The following is a 10,746-nucleotide window of genomic DNA, read 5'->3' on the forward strand; positions in this document are numbered from 1 at the left end:
CCCGAAAGGGATGGTCCATACGAGCAGCAATAGACACATATCGCTAAATATATATATAAATATAGACAAAGGTACGGTAGCGAGCCAAGGCCCCCCCCCCCGGGGTTTTCCCCCCCCCTTCCATCCATCCACCCTGTCCAGTCCCGGGTTCAAGTCCTGTCACTTCTGAGGGATCATTTCCGGGAACGGCTAAATATCTGGCTTGAAAAACCTGGATCTGTTTCTTCTTTTTTTTCTTTTTTAAAGTGGGGGGGGGGAGGCAAGGACATGGATTCTCCTGGCTTGATCAGAATGGTATTTTTTAAAAGAATATATCTCTATATCTATATTTGTGAGCTCTCCCTTCCCCCCCTCCCGCCCCCCCCAGGTCCCCGTCTCGTTCTCTAAACTTTCTTTACAGGTTTTGGACATTTGAAAAAGAAAAAGAAAAGCTTATTTTGGCAGAGCCAGGGAAGAAAAAGAGTGGAGGGGGAGGGGAGCGGATGGGGGGAGTCGGCTGTCGAGGGGCCGGACGGGACCAGCTGCCCTTTTTTTTCCCCCTTCTTCTTTCCAGTGGCCCCTCCTCCCCTCCTTTCTGCGAAAGCGAGGCCCTGGCGCCAGCAGCCTGCCATGCCAAGTGGACAAACAAGTCTGAAGTGGTCACCACGCCACTCTGTATGTAGATATATATATTGACTTTGTATTAAAGGAAGATTGTCTGGAAAAAAAAAAAAGAAAAGAAAAACCACAAGGTGTTGGAAAAGGTGTTTATTTTTTGGAGGGGGGGCAAAAAGGAGGGGCTGGGAGGGAGGGACGGAGGGCGGGATGGATTTACCGAATGGCAACCAAGCGGTCATCCCTGACCAGAGATCCTAGAATTGGGCCGAAATGTTCTGGACAACTCTTCTTCCATGGCTAAAACGGGGGGGGGGGATTTTCTTGGGGGTCTTGGTGGGATTGCCAGAGCCCCCTGCAGGGAACGAGCCAGGATCCCTTCTCTGGCTGTGCCCACTCCCTTCCCACGAGCGAATTTGGGATTTTGCTGGCCTTCGTCTCGTGATGTGACGTTCTTCGTAAGTTGAGGTCCGCGGCTGGTCTACGAAACCTCTTGAGCTTCTCTGAACAAGCTTCCTTTCCCCCCCCTCCTTCCCTACAGCGGTGGTGGGAATTCAACCGGTGTAACAACCGGTTCGGTGAGCGTGCGCTTTTTGCGCACACGCAGCAATGAACAAAGAGCCCATTTTGTGCTAAAATTTACCTTCTACTGCAGCCCCGGTGAGAGAAACAGCAGAGGCCGGGCAATCGGCTGTGCCGTGCGAGTCAGCTGAGCTGGCAACGCAAAAATAAAGAACAGGCTGGGGCAGTGGCGGCTCACCTTTTGGGGGTCCTGTGCCAAAAATTGTGTATGCGCGCTTGCGTGCCATCACCCAGAAGGAAATGCATGCCCCCCCCCCATACCATGCCCCTTTACCTGCACTGTGCCTCCTAGCTGATTTTCAGCCAGTTTGAGGCCTTTTTCGGCCTGCCAGAGGCTTGAGGAAGCCTTTGCAGGCCGAAAAATAGGTCCGTTTCGTCACTTTCTGTATTTCTGGAAATACCGGTAGAGATAAAACGGGCCTATTTTTCGGCCTGCAAAGGCTTCCCTCAAGCCTCTGGCAGGCTGAGAAAGGCCTCAAACCGGCTGAAAATCTGCCAGGAGGCACGCGCATGCACAGTGTTTGCCTGGGGCTCGCGTGCCCGCACAAATGACTGTCCTACCATCACGGGACTAGGGCACAGGTGGGTGGGCGGGGCCAACAAGTCACCGGTACTACCGGTTCGCCCAAATGCATCTGCTAGGGCTTTCCTCTGACCTGGCCAGGTGGGAGGCTCACAAGCAGCCCTTTGTGGGCTAGTGCTTTTGTCAACCTCATCAACTTTTAAGAGGAAGGAGCCCTATATTATAAAAGCCATACTTTTTTCATATCTGTATCCTATCTAGGTTGTATTTGCAATTGAGGCCACCATGATAGCATAACATCCTGGTCTTCAACCTCTTGCTTCGATTTTAATTTCCCTTCAGTGTCCAAAATGTCTTTATCGCCATTGTTTTCAAACTTCATCAGATCTGGGTATGTGAAGGTTTCCATCGTTGAGAGCCATATTTACTTACCGTACTTCAAGATGGTTGAATTCCCCAGCCAGCGTGGTTTAAAATTGCTATTCTCCCAACTCCCAGAATTCCCCAGATAACGAACCTTTAAGATAGGTGGACTTCAATTCCCAGAATTCTCCCAGCCCAGCATGCTGACTGGGGGAATTCTGGGAATTGGAGTCCACCCATCTTAAAATTGCTCAGGTTGAAAAAAATCACCTTCCAGGTTTGTGCCACATGCTCAGATCAAGCGTTGTAGTGCCAATCTATATATATATATAAGCGAAATGCCCCTCACGCATCATCACGAAATCTCCAGAACCGTAAAGCCTACAAACTTGACATTTGGCACGTCTGTTCCTCTTGGCTTCTAGGTGCTCACTAAGAAAGGATTTTTCAAAATGACCGTCCAGAGCATTAGTATTTTGGATATTATTATTAACATGCTCTGATACTAAGGAGTTCTACTCCCCCTCCCCACCTGAAAAAGAAATCTCTTCCAAATGCAAAACACAAGCAGAGGAGAGGAGGTTCAGTTTCAGTTTTACTTTCACAACACCAAGCAGCTTTAGTAGAGAACAGTTGAGCTAAGCCACGCCCAGGCTCCTTGCTGTCTCCTTGCTCACATGGCAAATAATGTTTCAGTTTCCAAACAGCCCTCAACTCTCTCACACTGACAGGACGCTAGCCAGATGAATACCGATGGATGGTGGTAGGCAGAGGCACAATTTTCCCCCCTTATTTTCCTCCCCAAAAACTAATCCAACCACATAGTTTCGTAGCGAAGCATGGGTATCGAGCTAGTATTGAATATAACACAAAATTCTGCTTTCTGCCAGCAAACCTTTAATTACTCACGATTAAAGTGGGCTTAACTTTCTACACTGCAAAATAAGCGAAGGATCAAACCACATTCTTAGTAAAGTCTTGAGTAAGCATTATAGCACACCAAAGATTAGAAATTAGCTTCTTTTTACTCTCAACTCTGCAACGAAAGTCCTCACACCCACCTTTCTGCCTTTTTTTTTTTAAAAAGCAGAAACTCTGAAAAAACACCTCTACCAAGGGCAGAGTTACAGTCTGACAGATCTAACAAATCTGATTTTTATCCAGGTTTGGAACTCCGTCTGAACACAACTATGTCAAAAACCTGAATTTAAGAGGTCCTTCTGAACCAGCCAGCCTTTTTGAGCCCTGCAAACAGTTAAAATAAATATATTTTAATCCCCAAAAAGGGGATCAGGCTGTTGAAAACTCAGCTGTTCCCATCTTCCCCAGCTTTTATTTCAGCTGTAACTGGAAATGTGCTAACACAAATGTCAAGTTACCCAAACTCTATATTATTTTCCAGAAATTGGGACGGAGCCAAGGCGAGGAAGCATCCAATTCTTCAGATTGTAAATTGTATTCTGGATAGTAAAATATAATATTTTTGCAAGATGCATCAAAAATAATAATGCTGTTAGATAAAAAAAAACAACAACAACAAAATAGAAGCGGAGCATCTGTCGTGCTCCTGAAACTAATATTGGCTTACTCTATAAGTAGTCCTCAATTTATGACCGCTTGCTTGCTTTTGGTTTTCAGTAAGCCTTGTCCAGAGCAAACTACAGAGTCCCCGACTCATTTAGTGACCATTTAAAGTTACAACAGCACAGAAAAAAAGTGACTTAGGACAGGGGTGGGATTCAAATTTTTTCACAACCGGTTCCCTGGGTGTGGCTTAGTTGGTGGGCGTCGCTTGGTGGTCATGTGACTGGCTGGGCGTGGCCCACTCAATATCATTCACATCGAGGCATGCATCTCCTCGCCTGGCCTCATGATTGTGGGGATGCTGCAACAGTCGTAAGTGTGAAAAAGGGTCATAAGTCACTTTTTTCAGTGCCATTGTAACGTTGGATGGTCACTCCACACAAGCAAAGTACCAGCAAAGGAGGGGGAAAAAATCTCCAGAGACGTTCCTGAGACAGGAAGTCTAGTCCTGCCAAGAATGTAATAAGGGTTAACGGAGAGGCAGTTTCTGTAAGCAACACCAGAATGTTTCCTTCCTGCTTTCCTTACAGGATTAGGCCAGTAATTTCTTCTAACAACCGGTTCTCCCAACTGCTTAGAATGTTAACAACCGGTTCTAGCGAATAGGTGCGAACCTGTAGAATCCCAGCCCTGACTTAGGACCATTTTTCACTGTTACAACCTTTGAAGCCTCCCCATGATTTCGTGATCAAAATGGGCATGTTTGGCAACTGGTTCCTACTTACGACCGTCGCTGCGTCCTGAGGGCGTGGGATCCCCTTTTGCGATCTTCTGGCAAGCAAAGTCAATGGGGAAGCCAGATTCGCTTCACAACCAGGTTACTAACTAACCAACTGCATTGACTCCCTTAACGACTGTGGCAAGGAAAGTCGTAAAACGAGGCAAAACCCGCTTAACAAACATCTCACTTAACGACAGAAACATTGGGCTCAGTTGTGGTCGTATGTCGAGGACAGCCTGTATTGGGTTTGCTCAAGGACTGCAGCGTTTGCTTGAAAACCATTGTGTTTCTTCAACAACAGCTGCATAAAAGGTTTTAAAATTGGTCGAGGATGGGGGGTTTGATTCAATTTACAACCGTGATGGACAGGCTCCATTTTGGTTACAAGTCGAGGATGATGCTTTTTCTCCCCCGCTCATGGACCAATTCGACATATCATTATTATTATTTAGTATAGCCCAACTTGACTGTTTGCAATCATTTCCAATTTATGTCACTAAGAGAAGCAACAAAAGTTTTCTCAAATGTTGCAACAAAACTCATAAAACCTTCCTAGGCCTGTTTTGGGGGGGAAGGAAATTGGGAGAGCAGTGGATGGAAGGCTGAGTCCACCTTGAGCCGGTCAGGATCGAACACCTGGAAGTGGGCAGAGTCAGTCTGCAATACTAACCACTGCACCAACAGGGCTCTTGAGAGACAGAGAGTAAGAGTGAGGGAGATGATGGATGGATTGTCAACTCATAAAACCTTCCGATGCCTGTTTTAGTAGTTGTCATTAAAAAGGGGGGGGGGAAGAGGAAAGAAACCTGGAAGAGCAGTGCAGCAGTTTGGAAGCGAAAGTACATTCCAACTCTTTATCTTTAAAAGATTGTAACTAAACTACCAGAGCTTTTGCCGGTGAATATATTTAATTGGAGAATGTGATTGACGACACCCAGTCTGTGAATGCGCTCAGTTGGAGAGTGTGATGACACACTCAGGGGATAGGGGGAAACAGGGTCACAGGGGACTGTAAATGACATATGCCAGAGTTGGCTTCATACAGGGCAGGCCCAGTAGGTCGCCTCTAATGAATCCTTTGAAGTTTGGCTCGAGAATCATGATTTAATTAGGGCAATTGCTGGAATCCTGACAGCGGATGGACTTCAACTCCCAGAATTCCCCAGTCGGCATCTTGGGTCAGACAAAACCTCGCCCACACAGTAGCACGGTTGTATAAAGCAGGACAAAACTGCTAAAAACAGGCAGGGATCCGTCATTCCTTCCCCCCCCCCTCCCAGTTTTTATAGCTTTGTGCTGCTTTTGCGACCACCTTTTTTTACATTTTTCTCAAGTTGCTTTCAAGCCCCAAAGACAAGGAATAAGGGAGTTTTTCAAGCCGTAATAGATTCAGGCTGCACCAGATGCCTGATCGATCTGACCACAGTCCTAAAACTGGGGATCAGAGCGAAAAAGCTAGCCCACCTGATCCACTTTGAGCAAGTCGATGGCTCCCTTACTAGGCGGAGCCTACACCACTCACTTAGCCGAACCAGTGAGACTAGAGCTAGCAGAGCACCGGGAGACAATTCGGTTTGGAGTAGCTCCCAAAATAACAAAATGGCAGTCATGCTGGGACTTTCCTAGCCTAGACAAGTGGGGCCCGGCCATCTGGTGGCAAGAGGGCAGCCACAGGTAGTTCTCGTTTACTGGCATTTAGTGACCATTCCCAGAGATGGTTAAAAAAAAGGAATGTTATGTCCATCCTCCACTGATGACCTTCAAGCAAAGGAAAGCTGAAGTCAGCCCCTAAAAAGAGTTGTGGTTTTGCTTAGCGACCACATGGCTGGTTCCAACTGTGGTCGTTAAGCGAGGACGAGCTGGTTTTCATTCGGTGGGGAAGGAACTTAGCTGAAACAGGCGCACCGATGGCTCCCCTTCCCCCTTTTGCGCCTATCCTCCCAATGCCACCTATGTCCCATCGCCGGCCCAGCCTAATCCTAATCCCGCTGTAAAAGGGGTGTTTTCTCCTCTTTTCCTCACTCCCATCTCCCATTCAGACGTGCAGGATACTCAAGGCAGCCCAGCCCACCCCAAACACCCCTTCCATTCTCTCCCACAACCCAGGCCATCGAGGCTTCACCGTCTCATGAGTTCTCTCCGAATCTCCTCCAGTGTCATGCCCCTGGTGCAGACTGACTCTGAGGGAGAGGAGGAACAGCCGACAGGGAGTAGAAGTGTGGCTCCGGAGGTTGTGGAGGAGGCTGGGGAAGGGAAGAGGCCGGCTGAGCTGTCAGAGGAGGACCCAGGCCCATCCCATCTCCATCCTAGGTCACGCTGGGAGGAGAGGATAAGGGAGAGACGTGGCCTACTCGGGAGGAGAGGGCCTTGATCCTCTTCATGGGCTGCAGCTGTGACAACTGGATAAGAGGACGGACATGCGTATGGGCGAGCGCTGGAAACAAAGCTTGGAAATATCGCTAGTTTATGGTTCCTCTCTGAGTTTGGCATCCTTCCCAGAGTGTGTTATCTGTGGAGTCCTCCAGCCCTTATCTTGCCTGATTTGTGTTGCTTTTTTCCTTCTTGTAACTGTTTGTGTGGGAGTTTTTTGCATTCTGTCAAGAATATTTAGTTTTTGGAAGCAAAGTGAAGGAATCAAAAGGGACTTCACCTGTTTTCTGTGACTGAGTTTGTTTTGTATCCCACCCTGGGTCATCACATCCAGACCTCCTACCGGAGAGAAACCCATTTAGAAATCAACAGGCTTCGAGGGGAATTGAGGCTGTTCGAGTGGAACGGGTTCCCTGAGGTCATCAAGACCAGCCCTTTCCCTGGCGGGAGACTCCAAATTGGACTGCATGGCCTCAAAGAGTCCTCCCCGTGCCTTAGCCTTACCTTGTACAAGATTTGAAAGAGCAAGTGGACTGGCAGCTCCCCTTTTAAAATGGTTTACAGATCCACAGAGTTGGAAGGGACCTTGCAGGTCATCTAGTCCAACCCCCTGCTCAAGCAGGTGTGTAAAGAAAGCCTCTAAGATTTTGAAGAATAGAATAGAATTCTTTATTGGCCAAGTGTGATTAGACACACAAGGAATTTGTCTTGGTGCAAATGCTCTCAGTGTACATAAAAGAAAAGATACATTCGTCAAGAGTCAAGAATCATCAGGTACAACACTTAATGATAGTCCTAGGGTACAATAAACAATCAAATCATATTAGGAAACAGTCAATATAAATCGTAAGGATACAGGTGACAAAGTTACAGTCATACAGTCACAAGTGGGAGGGGATGGGTGATAAGGAGTGATGAGAAGATTAATAGTAATAGTAATGCAGACTTTGTAAGTAGTTGGACAGTATTGTGGGAATGATTTGTTTAGCAGAGTGACGGTGTTGGGGAAAAACTGTCCTTGTGTCTAGTTGTTCTGGTGTGCAGGGCTCTATAGCGTCGTTTTGAGGGAAGGAGTTTATGTCCGGGATGTGAGGGGTCTGTAGATTTTTTCACAGCCCTCTTTTTGACTCGTGCAGTATAAAAGTTCCTCCATGGAAGGCAGGTTGGTAGTAAATGTTTTTTCTGCAGTCCTAATTACCCTCTGGAGTCTGTGTCTGTCCTGTTGGGTTGCAGAACCAAACCAGACGGTTATAGAGGTGCAGATGACAGACTCCATCATTCCTCCGTAGAACTGGATCAGCAGCTCCTTTTGGGCAGTTTGAGCTTCCTGAGTTAGCGCAGGAAGAACATTCTTTCAGCCATCAATCCTTTCCCCTTCTCCATTTTCTCACACACAGAGACACACAAACACACACACACACAAACCCAGAAACACACAAACAGGGGATGTTCTTCTCACTGGCCGCAGTGCAGCCCTTGGGCCGGTGTATGTGAGTTTATTTTTTTCCTACAGAGGTTGTTTGGTTGCCTTCTGCGCACCAGGATTAATTCATGCCTTGGATGCAGGGCCTGCAATATATTATCTCCACCATGGATGAGAGGCAGCTGTTGCCGCTGTGATGGTGCAGCCCGTGGACACGATGGAAGCCTCTCTGCTTTACGGGTCAGGAATCCGCAATGCGATGAAGCCTGTGGCATTGGAGGAGGCCGAGAGGACATCTAGGAGAGCCCCATAACTTTATATCTATCCTCTTTAGACTTACCACAATAAGCAATTGACATTAAGGACAAACAGAATGCCAGCTGTCAGAACTGAAAGACAGGTTGTCCTTCACTTATGACTATAATTGAACCCGGAATTACAATCGTAAATTGGCCTTCCTTCCTTCTCTTCCTTTCTTTCTTTCTTTCCTTCCTTCCTTCCTTCCCTTCCTTCCCTTCCTTCCTTTCCTCCTTCCTTCCTTCTCTTCCTTTCCTTCCTTTCCTTCTTTCCTTCCTTCCCTTCCTTCCCTTCCTTCCTTTCCTCCTTCCTTCCTTCTCTTCCTTTCCTTCCTTTCCTTCTTTCCTTCCTTTCCTCCTTCCTTTCCTTCCTTCCTTCTCTTCCTTTCCTTTCTTTCCTTCTTTCCTTCCTTTCCTCCCTTTCCTTCCTTTCCTTTCTTTCTTCCTTCCCTTCTTTCCTTCCTTCCCTTCCTTTCCTCCTTCTTTCCCTTCTTCCTTCCTTCCTTCCCTTCCTTTCTTTTCTTCTTTCCTTCCTTCCCTTCCTTGAACTTACAATCACAATGGAACCCAAAATGTCTGTTGCTAAGCAAAGCCGTTGTTAACTGAGCTTTGCTCCGTCTTACGGCTTTTCTTGCCATGGTTGTAAAGTGAATCCCCACAGTGGTTAAGTGAATCTGGCTTCCCTATTGACTTTGCTAGTCAGAAGGTCCCAAAAGGGGATCATGTGACTACAGGATGTTGTGACCGTCGTAAATATGAGTCAGTTGCCAAAAGTCTGAATTATAATCGTGCTACCAGGGACATGCTACAACGGTCGTAAGTGTGAAAAAGCTGCTGGGGAATTCTGGGAATTGAAGTCCGCCAGTCTTAAAGTTGCCAAGGTTGGAGACCCCTGGAGCCAGGGGAATGAGAAAAAAAGGGATTATTTCATTGGCAAATTGAGCGCCAACCACTTTTTTTGCCGCAGCTTTCCCTGTGTCACTCACAGGATCTCCTTGTGGCCTCCCATCCCAACTATAAAAACCAAATGTGTTGAGCTTATTCCTAATAGGAGAAAAATTGGGCTGCCAGTCCAGAGAGAGTGCCCGGAAGTCAAGATGGCAGCCCCAAGTTGAGTTTGAAACTCCTTGTAGTGTGTGTGTGTGTGTGTGTGTGTGTGTGTGTGGACTAGAAGGGGGGAAGGATTGGAACCCAGGACTCTCCACTGCTTGTGCAGTCCTCTTGCCCCCCCCTCTCCACCCCAGAGTGTGACAAGCAACGCTTGTGTTGTGCAGGAGGCTTTTGAAGATGGGATGCCCTCCAGTCCCGAGGAGGAGGTGGCTGCGAAGAGTTTTCTGACATCTGTTTTTCTCCCACCAGGTCTCACTTGTACAAGATTACAGTAAAATGAAAATAGAAAAGCAATTATCTTAGGGAAGGAAAGAGGGGCTGGACGGCTGCCAAGCTGCAGCCAAGGCCTTTTTTTAAAAAAAATAAATAGAAAAGGGATGAAAGAGAGAAGAGATGAATGGTGGAAGCCTTTCTCCTTTTCTCTCCTTTCCTTCGATTACTCCTTTCTTTCCTTTTCTCCTTTTCCCTCCCTCTCTCCCTTCCTCTCCTCCCTCTTTCCTTCCTCCTTTTCTCTCCTCTCCTTTCCTCTCCTTTTTCCTTCCTTCTCTCTCCCATTAATCCTTTCCCCCTTTCTATTCTTTCTTTCCTCCCTCCTTTTCTCTCCTCTCCTTTCCTTTCCTTTTTCCTTCCTTCTCTCTCCCCATTAATCCTTTCCCCCTTTCTATTCTTTCTTTCCTCCCTCCTTTTCTCTCCTCTCCTCTCCTTTCCTTTCCTTTTTCCTTCCTTCTCTCTCCCATTAATCCTTTCCCCCTTTCTATTCTTTCTTTCCTCCCTCCTTTTCTCTCCTCTCCTCTCCTTTCCTTTCCTTTTTCCTTCCTTCTCTCTCCCATTAATCCTTTCCCCCTTTCTATTCTTTCTTTCCTCCCTCCTTTTCTCTCCTCTCATTTCCTTTCCTTTTTCCTTCCTTCTCTCTCCCATTATTCCTTTCCCCCTTTCTATTCTTTCTTTCCTCCCTCCCTTCCTTTCCTCCCTCTTTCCTTCCTCCTTTTCTCTCCTCTCCTCTCCTTTCCTTCCATTTTTCCTTCCTTCTCTCTCCCATTAATCCTTTCCCCTTTCTATTCTTTCTTTCTTCCCTCCTTCCCTCCCTTCCTCCCTTTAACCCTTTCTCCTTTTCTCTTCTTTCCTTTGATTACTCCTTTCTTTCCTTTTCTCTTTTTCCCTCCCTCCCTTCCTCTCCTCC

This window comes from Notechis scutatus, chromosome 1, assembly GCF_049901735.1.
Source record: "Notechis scutatus isolate UNSWTSFEM ecotype Mainland chromosome 1, rNotScu1.2, whole genome shotgun sequence".
NCBI lineage: Eukaryota > Metazoa > Chordata > Lepidosauria > Squamata > Elapidae > Notechis > Notechis scutatus.